Raw genomic sequence first — 22,695 nt, 5'->3', positions numbered from 1 at the left:
TGGGATAACGGTACAAATGTAGAAATGATAAGGGCATGGTGGATACGCCACTGGTACATCCTATATATAAGTGACCTTATTATATTTGCATTTTGAGCGTTATTTTAACTATTCAAAGTTTGGTGTTATGATAAATTTTTAAATTTTATTTTAAAATTTTCTTTTCCTCAAACTTTAATGGTGTTGTTATAGTATCCTTTAATTTCGGGACGAAATTCCCTAAAGTAGGGGAGACTATAACAACTCGGGTTTTCCAAACTTATACAACCCGATCTAGTTTTTTTTATCAAATAATTACTAATTTATTTTAATTGCTTATTATATTTATAAAATATAAATAACTTTGGAAGATATACATTATTAACCCAAAAATAAACTTTAAACCATTTCTGTTTCCATCTCTAACCACCAAGGACTGATCCGCAATTTCTGATTTTTGTTATATAATCCATTAACCCAAGATTCGACCCATATACTCATACCCGTTTAGTTACTTGTTGCTTAATTCTCGCGATTAACATAGAAATCAAATCGTCATCTGTTTAATCTTGCCATAACGAGTCCACCGACACCTTAATCATGGAATGTGATCATCAATTGATTCGTATTACCGATTATAACTAACCGTCTTTAAGCATATTGGGTATATTACATCTAGAGGCTATTATATTGTAATTATTTCCGTCTGTACATTCACCATCACGTCGCAGACGAAACCCCCATAAATGATTGTGTTATCTTAGCGTCTTGTATCCAGTCTTGATCAAATCTTGGCCGACGGCATATAAGGATATATCAGTTGCGATTAAGCCGTGTTTGAGGTAATTAGCATGTTGTTCCTATTCGATTTTCATCCCTAATCTTAAACCCTAACTTTAATTAAACATATTATTCACGGATCTAGTGATTTGATTTGCTAGGGTTTATGGTTGGGCTGTTAACTTGTCTACCTGTTTATTAATTATCAGTTCTAGCTTATATACAACCATCACACCAGCGCTCATGGCTGGTGTGGGCTTGTTAAGACACTACCTGGCTAGGGGCGTGGGTTCGAGCCACCCCCATCACGTGTTTTTTGTTTATTTTTTATTAATGGCTATTCAATTTTGATATTAACTCCTCTAATAATTTAAAATATAATAACTATTCAGTATTTTCGTAAACCCGACACATTAACTAGCCATTTTTTCGAACATTTGTTAAAACTATATACATGTATGTAAATATACTAGATTATTCAAAATAATTATAAATGTTTTAATAATTAAAAAGAGTATTAAATCTAATATATATATATATATGTATATATATATATGTAATCTTGTTAGTTAATATATTAAAATACATAATATACCTAATTAGTTTATATAATTATTGAGTATTTTATTAAAGGTTTTATTTTATATAAATTACTTATTATCTATTAACTATATTTACAACATTTATTTAAAATAACTCTTTATTAATAATATAAATATAAATACAATTAGAACGTATTTTTAGTTAAAATAGTCATTTAAAACAGATCTCTTTATATAAACTATAATGATTTTATAAATATTTATTCAAGTATTTTTATAATTAAAATCATGTTTATTACGATAAAATTTGATAATATAGTTTATAACAAATCTAAGTAATAAAAAGTTTTTGTAAAGATTACACTCGATCATTAAACCCAGACTTCTCTCTAGTTTTAGATTCTTTATTCAATTCGTATTTATTCCGTAATTATTTGTTACTTAGGATTCTCGTTGGTATTTTCCCAAAGCGCGTGATTTCCGCGAAACACCATTCCTAATAATTCTCCTGTCACTTTTGTTCGTCTATCGAGGTGAGTACCATATTCCCCTATTTTACTTATTTTCTCACGTTTTGGGGACTTATGCGTAAATATATTACTCAAAACTGCAACTATTTTCTTATGTGTTAACAACTTATACCTTACTTGTTTATGTGCTTATATGCTTTGTATGCTTCCGCATTCAGAGAGGTCCAACATAATCTCAATCTAGTATGATCATACGCAGTCGTTAGCCTTTGTGCTTCTCGACATCGCAGTTATACTTGCTCATTTGGTCAATTTGTTATTCTCATATGACTTGTTGCAGCTACGTATTTTGTTATATATACTACATGTACAACTAAACTGGTGTGTTGCTCACTCAACATGTGTTGTTGACAAAATTCTATTTTAAACGCATATGCAGGTTATCGCATTTAATGCAGGTTAGTGAAGACTTAGTGAAGAATTTAAGTTAGAAAAGATACAATCAAGAATTTAAATTTGTAATTGTGGTTTGTTTAATAAGTTATATTTTGTACTTGAATTATTTGAATTATTAAATAGAATTAAATAGATATTGTCTTTTTAATAGTGCATGATAGTAACCTTTGAAAAGCTGTGAGCAATCCAGTTCGCCCCGGCATTTCCGCCGTAGGTTGGGATGTGACAATAGATTAGGATTCATTCGTCAAGAAGCAATCATAATGCAGAAAATGGGTCTCGATCATTACTTTGAAAATTTTGGAGGGGTCCAAGGCCCATTCTCAACGAATTGTATCAATTAGTCAAATTGAACAGCCTTCATATATATAAAGACTAATGAACCGAATCTGGAACGGATAACACTCTCCCCCCAACGTGCTCTGCGTGTTCGGGGGCATCGTGGTCGACAAATAACTCGGGTAGACCTCATACATGATGATGAGGGGGAGGGTGCCTCCAATTTTGGAGGGCCTATAGCCAATTATGGGGAGGATCCCTCAAATTTTTGAGGGCCTACATGAAACTAGAAACTATGGGGAGGGTCCCTCTAATTTTTGAGGGGAAACACTATATTGGCAAGCTGGTTATCGACCTTCATTTGAAAATGTTGGACAGGGATCATCAAACATTGAATTAGGTACCCAGTGTTAACAAAAATTGGGTATCCTCATTGTTTGACTACACTCCTTCTAGTAATATGATTCCTGCGTTGTACACAAACCAGTTGAGACCTTTCCAGAATTACGATTACATCGGTCCTATTGCACAACAACCGCGTTACCAACATTTAACTCTGGTTCAAATGAGCTTGGACCTACATCTGAGTCAACCCGAAGGCTCCAGTCCACCAATTGATAATGAACACGAAGATGGAGAACCAAGACGTGTACAACCAACAAGACATCCAAGACCAGTTGGTTGTGGTACCGGTGGCTGTCTGATCCGCTATCCACATAGGCATTAAATATTTACTTAGAATGTAACTTTTAGTTCAGTAAATGAAACAAATTATTAATATTGAGGATAAAGTTATTATTCAAAAATGGTGATATTTTTTTAGAAAATATGACAATTTGTTTATTTATCAATTATAAATACCACCATTCTTCCACTTTCTAATTCAACCCGCCATCCACTTTATAATTCAACCCTCCTTCCACTTCCTCATTCAAGCATAAATGTCTTCTTCTTTGTCATTCAATCCCTTTGTGGTACAATTATATTATGGGGGCGAAGTATCATACACACAAGGGGTTGTTATAGGTGCTCAGGGAACTCGTAGCACTACGTTCTTAGTTACTTATTAGATAAATTATTCTGAGTTGGTTGACAACATATGTAGATGTGCTCAAATTGACCGTCAATGTTGTTGTCTAGAGTTAACAATCTACTATGAATACAATGGAGGTTCATATACCTCACATATTCACCAAGAAAGTGATATGTATTTAATATACCAACTAGCTTCCCTTATTCCTGGTTACACCTGTAAAATTCAAGTGACGTGGACGACGGTAGTTCCATACTTGCAACAACATGAACATGGTAGTTCCTCAATCATTGAAGACTATGATGAATGTTATTTTACTTCTTTTTTAATTATTTTTATACTCAATAATATGTTGTAAACGCTAATACATAATTTTTTTGTAAGACTCTCATGCTGAAGAAATTGAAGACACGTCAGAGAGTGAACCATCTCTTTCTGAATATGAATCGGAGGACGACGAAGCACTCCCTCTTTTTCCTTAACAACACCGTCAGGAACTTACCCATTTTACTAAACTTAATGTTGTTGGTAGAGTATTGGATGAAGACTATATTCCCATGGATAATTTTGCGGAAGATGAAATGGAGTTTTGGGACAAAAAAGATCCAGAAATACGTTTAAATATGTATTTCACTTCAAAAAACCAAGTTGATTACGCCGTTAGAATGTGGAATATCAACCAAAACAGAGAGATATTTATGGGAGAAACCGGACCCATACTCTTGACAGCGACATGTAAAAGTATCAAGGAAACAAACAACTAGAACGATACCTCTCAACCATGTCTTTGGACATGCACGACAAGAAAATTAAAAAATTCCAATTGTTTCAAAATTACAACATGGACACCATTTCACTCATGTTTCAACACTGTTTCTCGCAACAACAACTGAGCGCTAAGATCAAAATTCGTAGCAGCCCACATCCAACAACAAGTTCTTGCAAATGAATCGTTAGCTATGAAACAAATTCGGTCTATAATCAAAGAGAAACTGAATGTTGATATCACTTACGGCAAGGCTTGGGCTGCAAGGAAAAAAGCCGTCGAAAACATATACGGTAGCTGGGATGAAAACTTCCATGAATTACGGCAAGGCACTACAACAAGCAAACCCCGGTACCGTTGTGCAGTGGTTACATCATCCCTATAGTCCAAGTGACCGCTCAGTATTCAAGTATGTATTTTGGGCATTTTGTCCAAGTATTGAAGCCTTAGGTTTTTGCATTCCAGTGATCTCTATAGATGCCACCCATCTAAGGGGCACTTACAAGGGAAAAATACTGATGGAGGTTTCCAAAAATGCAAACAACATGATCTTGGCGATTGCGAACGCATTAGTGGATGAAGAAACAAACGAGAGCTGGAAGTGGTTTCTTCAACAATTTGTTAATAACGTTGAAGACCCCGCAAGGAAAAAGTTGTGTGTAATTTCTGACAGGCATGCGGGTATAAAACACGCCATGGATAACTTAGAATCCTGGAAGGAACCCCACGCCTACCATCGATTTTGTCTAAGGCATGTAAGAAGCAATTTCATGGCGAAGTTCAAGAGTGTGAGCTTGAAAAGGATGTGTTGGGAGATCGGAAGAACAACACAAGAAAGTAAGTATGATCGCCTGATGGATGAGCTTAAGGCAACAAATAAAGAAGCGTGGCGGTACCTCCGTGGAATAGATAAAACAAAATGGACAGTCCTGTTTGTCCGTGGGAATCGATGATGGGGTAAGCTCACCACAAACATATTGGAAAGCATGAATAATGTGTTACGTGGTGCATTGATGCTCCCAAAAAAGGCATTAATTGAATATACCTTTAAAAGAGAAGTTGAACAATACATCATACACTACACAACCGTGTATAATTGCTCAACGGACTTTCCTCACCGCATGTGGACAATCTTCCATAATCGTGAAATAAGGGCTCGACAACACAGAGTATACCCTTATTCAGCACGTCATCAAAGGTTCATGGTGGAGACATCCCTACAAACATCGGACGAATCTGGCTACAGTCCTTATACAGTAGAATTCCAAGAAAGAACCCACACGTGTGGTGAGTGGCAAATTTATTGGTTCCTGTGTAGCCATGCAATTGCAGTATGCTACCACATACCTGAAAGTCACCACATACGTGAAAGTCAAAGAAAAGTTGTTGATCCAAGGTTTTATACAGAAACATACCGTGCACAATACAGCCACAAGTATTTTCCAGTGCCTCATAAACAAGATTGGATGTACGCCGGTTTTCGAATTCATGGGGACCCATTGAAGATAACTATCGTAAGGGGAGGACAGCGTGCAAGGAGGATGCATAATGAGATGGAAGCTAGCTACGCTGAGGAAAGGACAGGTCGTAGGTGTTCTGGTTGTAAAACAACGGGTCACAGGATCAACAATTGTCCGAACCGACAACATTATTAATTATTGTATTTTTTTATCATGTATTTGAGTTTCTTATTGTTTTATTTTATGTCTTAAGTATAAATTAGTTTTCGAGAGAAGTACCTGTCATGAATTGAATCAACTTTCAGTTAATATCTATGAACTCTTTATGTTTTATGTATTCTTCATTAATCGCTACCGTTTTTAAGTCTATCTGATTATTGAATTTAAAAACGCGCTTTCTTTAATTAGTTTCTAACTATATTGTGTTTATTTTTTAACCTCACAAATATATATTCTATGGATAGAGGATAGTTGATGCTTGATATTCTAGGAAAAATAAAAGGCTAGGGCCCGGAAATTGAATGGTATAGTGTTTAATTCCATGCACATAATATAGTGTATGCATAAAGTGCATGCATGTGTTTCCATGTCTTCGTACACGTACCCATGTACCTTACAAATAATAGTTTGTGAATTTTTTAAAATATTAGCATAGTATGATAATTACGTTTACGTAATGTTTAACTAAGATATATAACATATTATGAAAATTAGGGTTTCAAAAGACTAACCTAATCCTCCATTACCAATGACGGATTAGGACAAAAAAAATTTTAATAACCTAATCCACCATTACCAATGACGGATTAGGAAAACAATTTTTTCTTAAACCTAATCCGCTATTTGTAATGGTGGATTAGGACAAAAATATTTTTTTTCTGGTCTTCGTCCTCTTCATAATATTAAGCAGAATAGGGGAGCATTGGCAGGTTGCATGTGATAATGACAGCTTTGAACTGAATTGAATTGGCAGGTTGCATGTGATAATGGGTAGGTTGCGTGAAGCCTTTGAGTGTTTGAATTGAATTAGTGGATTGACAGTTAATGGAATTCGCAGCTTTGCCCAATTGGCATGTGAGGTTGCATCTTTCATCCCTTGTTGTTGTGCACAATAATGAAGGGAATCCAAAGTTAGGTTAGTTGGCTGGTTAAGTTGGTTAGGTTAGTCAGGTTACTTTGGTTAGTTTGGTTAGTTAGTTAGTTTGATTTGTTAAGTGGGTTAAGTTTGCTGTCTAACAAGGTTAAATCGTTTGCTCCTAATCCGCTATTCTCAATAGCGGATTATGGGTTTTTCAGAATGTGTCAGTTGAGAATGACTGATTAATTATTAATCCACACCATTTCAAAAAAATTTCATACAAAACCAAAAAAATAAAAAAAGAATTAAGGTATTTGATCATTCATACTAATAGAAATCAATCCACCAAAATTACCTAAAACCAATTTGTATTGACTGAAAAAAGAGTTTCTTACAAATGAAAGAAATCCACCAAAAGGTTTGCAACTCATATCAAAACAGGACATCAAACATCATCTATGATGACATTATCATAAACCAGTTTCATAATCTGTACTCACCAAAATGACTTCAATACCCTTTTCTTGCAGTAACGCCCTGCTTGCGGTGCGCGCATATAATTTATATATGTGTGAACACTCGGGTGGGCAAAAGTAAAATTGCACTAATTTTGACGTTATTTTACTAATCTCGTGAAAATAACGTTAAAAGTGGCGGAAGGTTAATCAGGCATCATGTGGTGGCGTTGATAGCCGAAAGACAAGGGCACATGCACCGATCAGCCGGTGTCCCGATGATTGAGTGCTATGTGCCTTATGTCCAAGGCTTGATGCAAAACTACTATCGAGCCGGGGGTCTCACCGGAAGCAGCCTCTCTATCCCTATGGGATAGAGGTAAGGCTGTCTACATCTTACCCTCCTCAGACCCTACCATAGCATTGCTGTTGGTGGGATATACTGAGTACGATGATGATGATGATGATGATGATGATGATGATGACCCTTTTCTTGCAGTTCTTCTCATTGCAGTCTTCTTCTTCTTCTCCACTGATGATCTCTCAAAGCTCACTGCCAATGGCGGTTTCTTGTTCTCTTTGCGCCTACTTTTTAATGAATACCTTGTTCCTGTAGTTGCTTCTGCTGCTGCAACCTGTCCTCTCTCCACCAATGGTGTTGCTATCTTCCTACCACTCTCAATCTTCTTAACTTCCGTTGACTTTTTGGTTGACTCAGTACAAACTTCAACATACAGTTTGCTTGGAGTCTTGTTCTCGGTTTCAGGTTCACCTCTCTTTCTTGTAAGCCTTTCATCTCTTCTTGCTGAATATTCATCATACAATCTGCCTCTTTGAAGTACATGACTCTCATGGTTTTTAGATGTTGATCTCCGTAGGTTTTCTCGAACCATCTTCGTTAATTCTTTTAGTTCACGTGACAATGTTTGGTATTTGGGACGGAGTTCAAGTTCTTCAGAGTTGGAAGACTGTTTGAGCAAACTCGATTTTGTCATTGAAACTGTAAAATTAAAACAATTTGAGCATCAATCTGAGGAAAGATTTAATAACATGAAGTTCAAACAACCAACCCAATTCATTTTTTGTGAATGTATAAACATTTAATGATTTATTGTTTGTGAATGTATGAACATACATAAAAATAGTAGAAACAAAAGGTTCGCCTAGGCATTATCACAAACGCCTGGAAAGTATTTACGAATTAATTAACTAATTCAAAGTAAAAAACAATAAAAACTACCAACTTTTCATCATTTATTTCACACTAAACAAAGGAATTTTCAAAAAGAAAAAACTCACATGATAGTTTTTGGTGTTCATATTCTTCCAAGTTGGAAGATCGTTTTGGCATATGCGTTTCAGTCATAGAAGCTGTAACATCAAAACAACAATTAGAGTGTAAATTCGGGGAAAGAGATAATAACATCAATTTCAAACAACCAACCCAGTTCATTGTTTATGAATCTATGAACAGGTTCTATTAAAAGAAAAATAATAATAACAACAGGAATAATAATAATTCCCCTAGACATTTTCACAAACAACTGGAAGAGTATGTCAAAACCATGAAGAACTCGCACGATAGTTTTTGGTGTTCAGGCCTGAGTTCATGCTCTTCCGAGTTAGAAGGTCGTTTGGGCATACGCGTTTCTGTCATAGAAGCTGTAACATCAAAACAACAATTTGAGTGTAAATTTGGGGAAAGAGATAATAACATCAGCTTCAAACAAACAACTCAATTCATCATTCCTCTATGAACAGATTTTTTTTTTTCTATAATAAGAAAAGAGGGGGGAAAGTTGACGGGATTTTTCACAAAAACCTGGAAGTGTGTACGAAAATCCAGAAATATTTAGTAACTAATCAACTTTTCATCATTCTTGAAGAGCTTTACTTCATATTAAACAAATCTTGACATAAAACCAATACGGGCTATATTGAAAATCTGACTTAGACATTTTCAGAAACACTTGGAAGTCTGTATAGAAATCCAAAATTATCTAAGAATTAATCAACTAATTTCAATTAAAATTACCAACTTTTCATCATACTCTAAACTATGATAACTATGATTCAAATTAATATGAAAAAACTGACCTAGAGATTTCCACAAACACTTGGTGGTTAAAATTTCTACGTATAACCCAACTTTCAGTTTACGAAATGAAAAACCCAAGTAACGAAATCAATAAATTTCAAAAGAAACAAAATCTGAGTTAAGACATTTTGACAAACACTTGGTGGGCATACATACATTGATATATACATGGTTTTTAATAATAATAATAATAATAATAAAAAGAAACCAAATTGAATTCAAATTCTACTTATAACCCAATTAACTTACTTTCAGTTTACGAAATGAAGAACACCCTAGTATAGTAAAGAAATCAATGAAAAAGAAACGCAGACATTTTGACAAACACTTGGTGGGCAAAGTATTAAATATTCAAATACCAATACCATAAATACCTGATTTGGTTTGAAGGCGTGTCGGAGATCTCAACGGTGGTTTCCGATCATCATCGTTCAAGATCAATTAATTTGGATTGTGTGTGTTGTGGGGGGTTTTTAAAATGGTTGGAAAAAGGAAGTTTGCAATGAGGAGGACAAGGTTTAGTAGGAAGTAAGTAACCCGCCAAAAATCTTCATGAGTCAGAGTGCATTCAGATGTATTTTTGTAAGAAGATTCTATACGGTTTTGTAGACCTTATACAGCTAGTCACGTTTGGCCTATACCACTTATACAAAACTGTACAAGAGGTATAGGCTTGTACAGAAACCATGAGGGTGATGTATGACAATCATATCCCTTACTAACACAATCATATCTATGGTAATCCCTTCAGGATTAATCACGTGACCTAAAAGATTGCACCTCTCGCAACCAAAACGCGTATTTCGAAAACTTAGCGTACAACTTATCTTTCTTCAGAGTCCCCAATACTTCCCTCAAATGCTCGGCATGATCAGACTAGCTTTTTGAATAAATCAATATATCATCGATAAAGACGATAACTGACTTATCCAACATCGGCCGACACACCCTATTCATCATGTCTATAAATGCTACGGGAGCATTCGTTAGACCGAATGACATCACGAGGAACTCGTAGTGTCCATACCGCGTTCGAAACGCTGTTTTAGGGATGCCTGCCTCCTTCACCTTCAATTGATGATAGCCTTATCTGAGATCTATTCGTGAGAAGCAACTTGAACCTTGCAGTTGGTCAAACAGATCATCAATCCCTGGCAGAGGATATCTATTCTTTACCGTAAGTTTGTTCAACTCGCGATAGTCTATGCACATCCTCATACTTCCATCCTTCTTCTTTACGAATAACATTGGTGCGCCCCACGGGGACACACTAGGTCTTATGAAACCTTTATCGATGAGTTCTTGCAGTTGGGACATCAATTCTTTTATCTCGGACGGCGCTAGACGGTAAGGTGCTTTTGCGACGGGCTGGGCTCCTGGCATTAGAACTTTCTGAAATTCTATCTCTCGCTCCGGTGGCAACCCCGGAAGATCCTCAGGAAATACTTCTGGGTAGTCGTGCACGATAGGAACGTCTTTCATTTCTTTTGTCTCGGCCGTAGCATTGATAACATACGCTAGGTAGGCACCGCACCCTCGCCTTAATAAACCCTCGGCCTTTATCATCGACATGACATTAAGCCCTGAATATTCTTTATCACCATAAACCGTCACCGCACTACCATCCAAGGACTTTAATTTTACTATCCTACTCTTACACACTATCTGAGCTTCATACTCGGACAACCAATCCATTCCCAAAACTACATCGAACCCTCCTAAGGTCATGATGTACAACGTAACAGGGAACTCATGAACCTCTAACTCTATCTTACAATCCTTAGCCACCTTCAATATTAGAACTGAGGTCTCACTCGTGGTTTCTACTTTAAAAGTTTCAGGAACACGATAACATTTCATTTTTCCTAACTTACTAAATGTCGTAGCCACAAAGCTCCTATTCGCGCCCGAATCAAACAGTACTGAAGCAGAAATACCGTTTACTAGAAACGTACCTGTCACGACATCATGAATCTGTCTGGCATGTTCTTGAGTCAGCATACAGGCCCTAGTCCTTGGTCTCCCTTGTTCAACATCTTTCTTCTCATTCCCTCCAGCTTCACCACTCGTACAAGTCCTCGCCAAGTGACCTGTCTGCCCGCACTTATAACACGCGGGCTTTGCATGGCAATCTTGAGCAAAGTGCCCAATCTTACCACATTTGTAACAGACATTTGACCCTGATCTACATTCCCCACCATGGGACTTCCCACACTTATGACACACATCAGATCCAGTGCCCCACTTGCACTCTCCATCGTGCATCTTCCCGCACGTCCTACATGACCTCTTCTCCCACACTCTCGACTGCTTGTTCTTAGGGTTCCACATTTGAGTACCCGGTCGTTTAGCAGGAGCGACCCATTTCTTATATTTCTTCTCTTCCGCCACCACATCATCCGCCGACAAGTCATCGTAAACCATTTCTGCGAGCCCTACAGCAGAATCAAAAGTAACTGGTCTACCAGCCTTAACCATGACGCGAACTATCTGTGGTAGTCCCCTAAGGTAACACTTGATCCGCTTAGCTTCAGTGTTCACCATGTCTGGCACCAGCCTAGACAGGCGGTTGAATTCAATGGTGTATTCACGGTGTGTTATCTCACCCGCCTTTAGACTCAAGAACTTCATTCAACACTTTCAAACTCTACATCCGCACAAAACTTCTTCATCACCAATTCCTTCAGATCATCCTACCTCATAGCTTTGACCTCATCCGGGTCTTCCTTTGTTCAACCGATTCCCACCAGTACATGGATTCATCAACAAAAGATTGGGTAGCGTATCCCACAGCTTGGTCGAGACGACACTCGCTAATACGGATAACCTTGTCCATAGTGGTTATGTAACATCCCGAAATTTCAAGATAATATTAATTATATTACTTAATAATAGAGGGAAAGTTTACCCGGGTTATTAGGAAATAAATAATAGAGTAGGAGTTGGTATGAGTCGGGCTAGTGTTGGATTAATTGAGATGGGTTAAATGAGAATGGGCCTCGGGTCCGTGGGCTTAGAGGGATATAAATATCCCATCCCAAACCCAATCTTTCATTTCCACCTTCTTTCTTCACACACTCAAAACACACACATTCTAACCGATCAAGATTCGAAGCCGAGACCCGAGATTTTGTTGATAGATCTGAGTTGGTAAGGTAAGAACAAATCCAACAAAGCTAATATTACTGAAAATGGTTAGGATTGGATGGGTTAACCGGACCCGAAACCCAAACTGCCCAAATCGGACCTCTAAAACGTCGATTTTAGGCCGATTTGATGGTTGGGATTTGTAGGCGCCGATCATACGATTCCGTTGGTACCAAAATCGAGTTATTTGGCTAAGAAACGAAGGAGTTATGGGCAAACAGATCTGCAGCGCGATAACTTCGCCTGCAAGATTAAGTTCGCCTGATGAACTTCGCCTTCAAGCGTAACTTCGCCTTCAAGCGTAACTTCGCCTTCAAGCGTAACTTCGCCTAAGGATAACTTCGCCTACGGCCAAGTTCGCCTAAGGATAACTTCGCCTGAAGCCAAGTTCGCCTAAGGATAACTTCGCCTGAAGCCAAGTTCGCCTAAGGTTTAACTTCGCCTGAAGCCAAGTTCGCCTAAGGATAACTTCGCCTGAAGCCAAGTTCGCCTAAGGTTTAACTTCGCCTGAAGCCAAGTTCGCCTAAGGTTTAACTTCGCCTGAAGCCAAGTTCGCCTAAGGTTTAACTTCGCCTGAAGCTAAGTTCGCCCGAGGGTTAACTTCGCCTAAAGCCAAGTTTGATTAGAAAATAAATTATAAAGCGATAAGTTAAAGTAAGCTAATACTAGGCCACCAGATTAGATCAGACGAGTATTGATACGTGTATCTTGTACAGTCAGCCGAGCTCAGTTAAGGAAGGGATTTACAGCTATCAGAAAAAGAAGCAGAGTTCAGGTGAGTTTCTAGCCCCATTCCTTGTTATGTTTTCGGGGCTGTGTGCATACTTGATGTGTTGTTAATACATTTATCCTAAGTGATAAGTGTATGCCATATGTGATATATGTGATATGTATGAATGATTGCTTGATGGTACGTGAACGATCTTCGGATATTGCACGTACTGTCAGGTTGTAATGTTATAAATATGGTAAGTATGATATGTACGTTTATGTGTATGAACGTAATAAAGCTAATAAAAGAAGGAAATGACGGTTGTATGGTTGTATGGTTACGAAAAGGGTACCGAGCCCTAATAATACTCGAGGTATGATGTATGGTTGTATGGTAACGAAGAGGGAATCGAACCCTACTAATATTCGAAAACAAGGGACCAGACCCTTATAATATCTGTGATGTTAGGGACCAGACCCTCATAATATCTGTGATGTTAGGGACCAGACCCTCATAATATCTGTGATGTTAGGGACCAGACCCTTATAATATCTGTGATGTTAGGGACCAGACCCTTACAATATCTGTGAGGATAGGGACCAGACCCTCATAATATCTGTGATGTTAGGGACCAGACCCTTACAATATCTGTGAGGATAGGGACCAGACCCTCATAATATCTGTGATGTTAGGGACCAGACCCTTATAATATCTGTGATGTTAGGGACCAGACCCTTATAATATCTGTGAGGTTATAGGGCGAAAGGCTCTTTAAAACGTATGATTATGAATGTAAAGAAAGTATGTAAGTAAGAAAGAAAGTATGTAAGTAAGAATGAAGGTATGAGTACTTATGTGTGTATGAAAGAAAGTTATGAGGTTAAGTACGTATGTATGTAATAAGGTATTGTATGGTATTGTATGATTAACTAGAACTCACTCAGCGTAGCTGACTTTTAGTATGCACGCAGGTGAGCTGATTATAGAGTTAGCATGAGGATGACACACGGCATGGATTGAACGGCTGGCATCTGAAGAAAGAAGTAAAGATGTTTTAAATATAAAGTTTTGTGTTATGGTATCAAAGAAAAGATTTAATGTTTTGTAACAAATGATTGACGTTTTATATTCCGCGAAAAGTTTTAATAAACTCTGATTTGAAGAACTGTGTTTATGAGTAAATCCGACGCGAAAGTAGGGCTACCGGGTTCGGGGCCTTACAGGTTATCCATTGGAGAGTAGCGATTGCGTCTCTCAGACCAGTTAGCTTCGGTGGATCACAACCTTTGAATGACTTGTAGTTGCACCCACCTTGGCCTCTCATCCTATCATCATCCTTCAATGACTTGACCACACTCGAGGCTTCATTCTCTCATTCATCATCCTTCTTACTCTTTTCCCCAAACTTCTCAACAGTCTTCGCATGACTTCTCACATACTTTTCGGGATTCCAGTTCTTCGCAGCAGTTGCTACTGCTTGAGCAATGGCAGCTTGAACAACAGGGTCAAGTTGATACCCTTCGTTGTTACTCGGATTTCGACCAGCTGCGCTTCCTTCTTCCCCTGTGTTACCAGCTGATTCTACAGAAGGTTCTCGGGCAATACGTGGCCTACCGCGACGTCCAGTACGACCTCCTTGTTTGACGACCTTTCTTACTCCAGCCATTCGTACATGTCACACCCCGACCAAAGGCGTGGAACATGTCGGGGTGCAACCGATTGCCCAAATACACAAGACACTATTTAAAGTGACAATATTTAATCAACTCCTTTTATTTCATAAATCAATAAACAACACATCTCGTTTATACAAACAATCTGAAAACAAGTAGCAATTATATTGTTCGTTTTACTAATACCCTAATAGTCTTGGTAACGTTTTTCGTCAAGTCCTTGAGTCAACAAAAGTCAAACCTGTAACATTTCATAAAATAAAGTTTATCAACACAAAGGTTGGTGAGAAATTCTTAAGTTTGAGCATATAGTATATAGTAATAAAAAGCCACAAAACTTGTATACAAAACAATAGATAAAAGCAACAACTTGGATAAATAGATATCACTAATAGAATTACGTTAGCGACACCTAGCTATAAGGGGATGCCAAATAGTCTAGGATTTTATAATTATCGTTAATTACATTACGTTAACGACACCTTTCCGTGAGGGGTTGCCAAATGGTCTAGGATTTATAGTTCCGCCATCCAAAAGCGATAAACACATAAGCATGTAAGCATAGAACACCAAATCGAGCAATTTTTTTAAGTAAAGTATACAATCACGTTTGTGGGTTTAAAATTCAAGTAAATAAAGAATTTAGTTTGATAAGTATGAAATGTCACCCCAAAACGAAATATAGAAAATGGGGTATGAAAGTACTCACCTCGATTGACGAATCGAGAAAAAAATAAATGATCGAAATATAGAAAGCTTGCGACGAAACGAACGAATCCGACTTGAAAGCTAATTGAAAACGAATAAATAATATATTAATGAACTTGAACTTTAGTTGAACTACATTGAATCATTGAACGAGAAGGTTCGGTTGTTAGTCAGGTTACCGGTTAATTTGTTAACGATTAGGGACTCGTACTAAATTGATAATTTAAAATAAAATAACATTATTTTATTGGGATTTTAAATAACTAATCCAATATTAAATAGAAACAAGATGGGTTTAAATCAGGAGTTCGGTTTTATAAAAATGAATTGATAATAAAGCTTGTAACAATATTATTAATGATAAAGATAGTAATGATAATAATAATTTTAAAATATGTTTATATATATATATATATATAAGATAATGATGATAATAATACATAATAATACCACCAATTGAGAATTGTTGTTAGAAACTAATAATAGTAGTAGTAATAATAAATATAATAATAATTATTTTTGTTGTTGATTACATTATTAATATATTTATGAATTTTACTAATAATAATTTTTATTATTTTAATACTTATATATGTCATATTAATGATAATAACTTATTTATAACATTTTAATAATAATAGTACTAGTGATAAAAATATAACTTGAGTAACGATGACGTTAAATGGTAACTAGGCCCGACATGAGTTTAGGTTCAATAAAACAAGTAGATAATATTAACAATAAGAAATTTTATAGTATTAATTAATAATCATAATAATAATGATAATAATAATCATAATAATAATAATAATAATCTATTTATTATGAAAATAATGATAAAAATAATTGTTTTGTTAATGATAATAATAACAATAATAATAATAATAATAACTACATATAATAGTAAGTTAAACATAATAATACCAATAATAATTTTTTTTATGTAGTGATATTAGTACGAATAGTAACCATAATTTGTTAAGTAATAAAAATAATACCAAAACCGGTCTAGGATGAGACTCGAACCCGTGACCTCTAGCTCAACAACTAACGTACACACGAAACGAACCAAGATAACAATTGTTAATTAAACCCAGAATTGTTAATTTACCTATTAGCTGTACAATGGTCGTCGGAGATGAAGGCTACCGGATACGTGGTGGGTCACCACCACCGTGCTTCATACTCTGTTGTCGGAGCCAATTCCGGCCGTCGGAAAAACAAATCAGAGAGAGAGAGACGGAGAGAGAGAGAGAAAGAGGGTGTGTGAGAGACGGGGAGAGCAGAGGGAGAGAGTGAGAGACGAAGAGAGTAGAGAGAGAGAGTTATGGAGAGAGCAGAGAGAGAGACGGAGAGAGAGAGAGGTTGGGGCACGGCGGCTGGCTTTCCGGTCGCCGGAATAATGACCCGGAGAGGGGAAAGAAGTAGGTTTTGGGTGCGGGGGTTACCGGAGAACCGAGAGAGGGAAGGAGAGTGGTGGTGTCGGAGTTACGGGGGGGATAGGGTGGCCGGAATCGGCGTCGACGGCTTCTCGCCGAAAAAGTGGGTCCGCCGAAAAACGGCTAGAGGGGGGGTTGGCGGTTGGATGTTTAATACGTTAGGGTTAGGGTTTTATTTATATATATATGGTTTATAAATGTTTAATTTTGGCCCCTCATGTTTGATATTTAGTTAAAATGATTTAAATCTTGTATAGCTTTAAGGAAATCCATTTTAGTCCCTAAAGTTTATTTAACCAAACTTAAAAACTAAAACTAACGAACTTTTGACAAACCTCGCACACGCTAGAGTTATATTATCAATGATTTGATAAATTTCCGGGTCAGGTTTACAAGCTTAACCACAAATACGAAGTATAATTTATTAAAATAAAACGCGAAAGAAAATCGAAATCCGAATTTGACAAATGTCACAGTACTCTACAAGGAAAACACAAACGTTATCACTTAAGGAACCATTTAGTACAAGGATAGTAAGGTTAACAGGTAATAACAGTGGCCAGCTGTGATTAGCTCATCACGTTAGTCTCCGTGTCTTATACACTTCCCTTTGTGAGTCCACTTGTGCTAGTTCTACTTCTAACAATTAGACAATCAAACAGTTCATATCATCATATACTCTTATCCCTAGCTATTAAGCTAGTATTCATACGTTATTTATTTAGCAATTTAGCTAACATTCTCATATTACACATAAATCAATCATGCATTGTAACTTTACTTAGCTTGCTTGAGTGACACATGGCTTTCTTGAACTGGCATCTTCTTTCTTTTCTTACTTTAATCCCCTTCTCTGTTCGAGTCTAAGCATGTAGGATGCTTAAATCTCTCGAACTTTGCTCTGATACCAACTTGTAAGGCCCCGTACCGGTGCCTCACTTTAACGTTGGATTTACTCATAAACACAGTTCTGAATATCATAGTTAATTAAAACTTTCGCGGAATAATAATAATAGTCAACCATTCATTACAAATATTAATAACTTGTCTTTTTAAAACATAAATAAAACATAGTATCAAACATCACGACAAATATTCAGATGACAGTCTCTTCCAATTCATGCCAGGTGTCTTCCTCATACCAGCTGTCTCAGTCCATGCATACTAAAAGTCAGCTACGCTGAGTGAGTTCTAGTTAATCAAACGACATACGATACATTCACATACTTACATATGCACCCGAATGTACATACCTTCATATTTACTTACATACGTATATACACATGTACTTTCATTCTTTCTTTCATACTTACATACATACTTTCATTCATACATATACGTTTTAAAAAGCATTGCACCTTATAACATTCGCCGACATCATTAGGGTCGGTTCCCTACATTCGCCGACATTATTAGGGTCGGTTCCCTATTCATAACTATAACTTCTGTACGTTCATACATCACTCATACATCGTATATATATCAATCATCTCTTTAAACTATCCCTTGACAGTACATGCAACATCCGAAGATCGTTCATGTACTATCAACATAACATACATCATCCATACTTCATATATATATATATATATATATATATATATATATCATATCTTTAACTACCCACTGGCGGTACATGCAATATCCGAAAATCTTTCACGCACCGTCAAGCATTCATCATACATGGATCATACAAGGCATACACTTACCACTTAAGGTAAGTGTATTAACCATCACATCGAGTATGCATACAGCCCCGAAAACATAATAAGAAAGTGGGGCTAGAAACTCACCTGAACCTGGTTACGTTCAACGTTTATGGTTATTCATTTCTTGAGCTGTGCACGACTAACTGTATAACAATTACAGGTATCAGTTCAAATATCACTACCCATGTCGTGTTTCTAGTTTAATTATTACCCCCAACGAACGGGGGTCAGGGGGCAGCGCCCCTGGCAGCGGGGTTCTAGGGGCGGCAGCCCCTAGCGGGGTCCAAGGAGCAGAGCCCTTGGCTGAGGTTAAGCTGACCTGGTATCTTCATTAACTGTCTTAACACATTTTCCATTAGGATTTCATGATAATACTTTATTATTAACCTCTCAATCCTTTAAGGTATCTTCTATAAATTAATAAAGTTCAAGGGCTATTTTGTAATTATATCATTCTTTCTCTAAGTCTAGAGACTGTTATGTCATTTATCAAACTTCTAGTTCGTTAGTTGGTTCTTAACGAATTGGGTTCATAACGAAAGACCCATTCGTTACTTTATAACGAATTGACTATTATAACGAACTGGTCCACGTAACGTAACGAATTGGACCTTATAACGAACTAGCCCTTTGACGAATTGAACTTCTTATTGAATGACCTCCTTGTAACGAATTGAACCTTCTAGTTCGTTATCTCCTTCTAACGAATGGTCATAACGAATTGGGGTTAATTCGTTATCCTTTCCTTAACGAATTTGGATACGAACTAGGGCTAGTTCGTTAAGCTTTCGTTAACGAATCAGCTAACGAATTACCTCTAGTTCGTTAACTCTCCGTTAACGAACTAGGGTTAGGTTAGAGAATGTCAGAAACATTCTCTGACATTCTAACCTCGTACCCGCCGCCTTTCGGCGCCGTCGTCGCCGGAAAACCGCGGGTTCGCCGGAAAACCGCGGGTTCGCCGGAAAAACGTGTTTTTGCACCATTTCACCGTTTTTTGTTCCGTTCGATCCAGATCTGAGCTAGGGTGACCCCTAGGCTCATCTTATGCTCGGTTTATACCCGATTCCACCCGGATCTCGTGACTTTAACGGTTTAAAAGTGTCGGCTCGTCGCTTCGCAGCTAGATCTAACTGGTATGAGCTCATACCATAACATACTATCATTACCTTGGATGGGGATCGGTTTTCCCTCTTGGTTCGGCTAGAGAAAAGAGAGAAACTAGAGAGAGAGCTTAAGTGTGTTTTTTGGGTGGAGTATGGAATATGTGTAAATGAATGAATTAATTAGTAATTAAAGTTTATATATCATGGATCATAGGCTTAAGTCCATGGTCTTTCCTTCTTTCCTTCTTAATCCAAGTCTATAACTAATATCCATTTAACCCAGCACTAACCCAACTCATAATAACTCATGTTTTTTATTTTATTAACAGAAACGAGAAAACGGGATGTTACATATCAAGCCTACATTTCTCCTAATTTCTAGTCTCCCATCTCATTCATTCCATGGGTCAAAACCATTTTTGTCAAAACCTTATTTATTATTGATTTAGCGTGGATTTTATTCGTTATTGATTTAAGTGTCATTTTCACACATGAGTTTAACCAATTACGCAACTTTAATATCTTTTTCTAATTTCTTGCAAATCAACGCCTGACATTCCAAAATCACGCTATTTAGTAATTTTCGTTAACCCCGTTCGTTTTTCTATTAACTCTACAATAAATTAATTCATAAGTATTTTGAAAATCACAATTGAAATAACGAAGCTTATTTATATTTATCATTTAACAAACTCCGTGTAATACACGGGTTCAAAAGCTTACAAACACCAACTAAATATTCAAATAAAAGAAAAGATAATTAAAAGAACTTTGAAGTTCAAAATTGTAAAAAACCCTACATAATTTCCTACTTCATCCGTTGATCTAGATATACTTTTATGATAGCATGTATTAATCACTTTACTACCACTGTTACAAAGGTTACCAAGACTTCTAACCTTCCCATTGTATGCCATTTGTATATCTTATTTCACCAATGTTGACAAGGTTGATGTTGGTACAAAACCACCAAAAGTAATTCAGGTATTTTGATCATTCAACAAAAAATTTGGAAGTCAATCCACCATATTATAATGGTGTCTGGTATTAAAAAAAAAACTCATGACTTTGAATAGGAGTTTTTTCAAAACAGAAGAAACATACCCTTTCAAAATGTTTGCAACTTAAATCAAATCATGACATTTCAATACCCTTTTCTTGCAGTTCTTCTCACTGCAGTTTTCTTCTTCGTCTCCACTGATGATCTCTCAAAGCTCATTGCCAATGGCGGTTTATTGTTCTCTTTGCAACTACTTCTTAATGAATACCTTGTCGTTGTTGCTGCTGCTGGTGCCACCTGTCCCCTCTCTATCAATGGCGTTGTCATCTTCCTGCCGCTCTCGTATTTCTTGACTTCAATGGCGTTGTCATCTTCCTGCTCCTCTCTATCAATGGTGTTGTCTTGTTCCGGTTTCAGGCTCACCTCTCTTTCGTTTCAACCTTTCGTTTCGTCTTGCTGAATATTCATCATATAATCTGCCTCTTTGATGTACAGGATTGTTATCATGGGCGTTTGCTGATTGGTTTTTGGTTGTTGGTCCCCATAGGTTTTCTTGAACCATCTTCGTTAAGTCTTTTAGTTCACGTGATATTGTTTGGTATTCGGGCCGGAGTTCATGTTCTTCCAAGGTGGAAGATTGTTTGGGCAGACGTGGCTTTGTCATTGAAACTGTAAAATTAAACTGCAAATTGAGTATCAATTTGTGGAAAGAGGTAATAAAAAATATCAAGTTCAAACAACCAACGCAATTCATTATTTATGAACACATTAACACAGAATATTTAAAAATATCTAGGAATTAATCAACTAGTTTCAAATAAACTTATTAAAGATTACCAACCCAATTCATTGTTTATGAATCTAAGAACAGAATTTATTTAAAAATACAAGTAGAGAAAAAAAGTTCACTTAGGCATTTCACAAACACCTGGTATAGAAATCTAGAAATTTCTAGCAATTAACCAACTAATTTTGATGCTATGAAAATTAACAACTTTTCATCATTCTTGGTGCTATGAAAAACTTTTTTCACACTAAACAAATGAGATTTCTGGTAATTAACCAACTAATTTTGATATAAAATCAATGAAAATTACCAACTATTCATCAATCTTGAAGCTATAAAAAACTTTTCACACTAAACAAAGGAATCTCATCTATACATTTTTACAAACACTTGGTAAACGGACGTTTTTAGTACTAATGAAACCAAATCTTGTTATATTTCATGTAGAAAAAGAGGAAACACACGAAGAAGATGATGACATCGAGTTCAAACAACCAGCCCATTTAAACAACTTTACATCATTCATTCTTGAAAATTTAGTTCCTTTTAGAAGCTTAGAAAGTAAAAAAAAAGGTTCAAGTAGGAATTAATCAACTAATTTAAAATGAAATCAATTAAATTTACTAGGTTTTCATGATTCTTGATATTAAGAAGAGCTTTATTTCACTCAAAGAAAAACTTACATGATTTTTTTTGGTGTTCGGGTCTGAGTTCTTGTTCTTCCGAGTTGGAAGATTGTCTGGGCAGACACGTTTTTGTCACCGAAACTGTAACATCAAGACAACAATTTGAGTGTATAATTGGGGAAAGAGACAATAACATCATCTTCAAACAAACAACCCAATTGATTCATGAATCTATCATCTATGAACAGATTTTATTTAAAAAAGAAAAGAAGGAACAAAAAGTTCACTTAGGCATTTTGACAAACACAAGGGCTTATGAAATTCCAGAAATAGTTTATTTCATACTAAATATATTCTCGGTAAAAAGACATTTTCCCAAACATACCGAATCC

The 22,695-nt window shown here is 36.5% G+C and overlaps 1 long non-coding RNA gene across 1 annotated transcript; it reads right to left on the bottom strand.

Moving 5' to 3' along the window:
• Positions 1–7,825: 7,825 nt before the first annotated feature.
• Positions 7,826–22,447, bottom strand: LOC143567044 (uncharacterized). Its single transcript, XR_013141335.1, has 3 exons — positions 22,361–22,447; positions 21,314–21,559; positions 7,826–8,070 (listed from the first exon to the last, which is right to left on the bottom strand). It is a non-coding gene; the product is annotated as an uncharacterized LOC143567044 (long non-coding RNA).
• Between the last annotated feature and the right edge of the window lie 248 nt (positions 22,448–22,695).

The sequence above is a fragment of the Bidens hawaiensis genome, unplaced genomic scaffold, assembly GCF_021521415.1.
Source record: "Bidens hawaiensis isolate Kalapana, Puna unplaced genomic scaffold, B.hawaiensis_p1.1 tig00023204_1, whole genome shotgun sequence".
Lineage (NCBI taxonomy): Eukaryota > Viridiplantae > Streptophyta > Magnoliopsida > Asterales > Asteraceae > Bidens > Bidens hawaiensis.
Note: the sequence above shows the minus strand (reverse complement) of the source record. Positions and strands in the feature narration are given on the sequence as shown.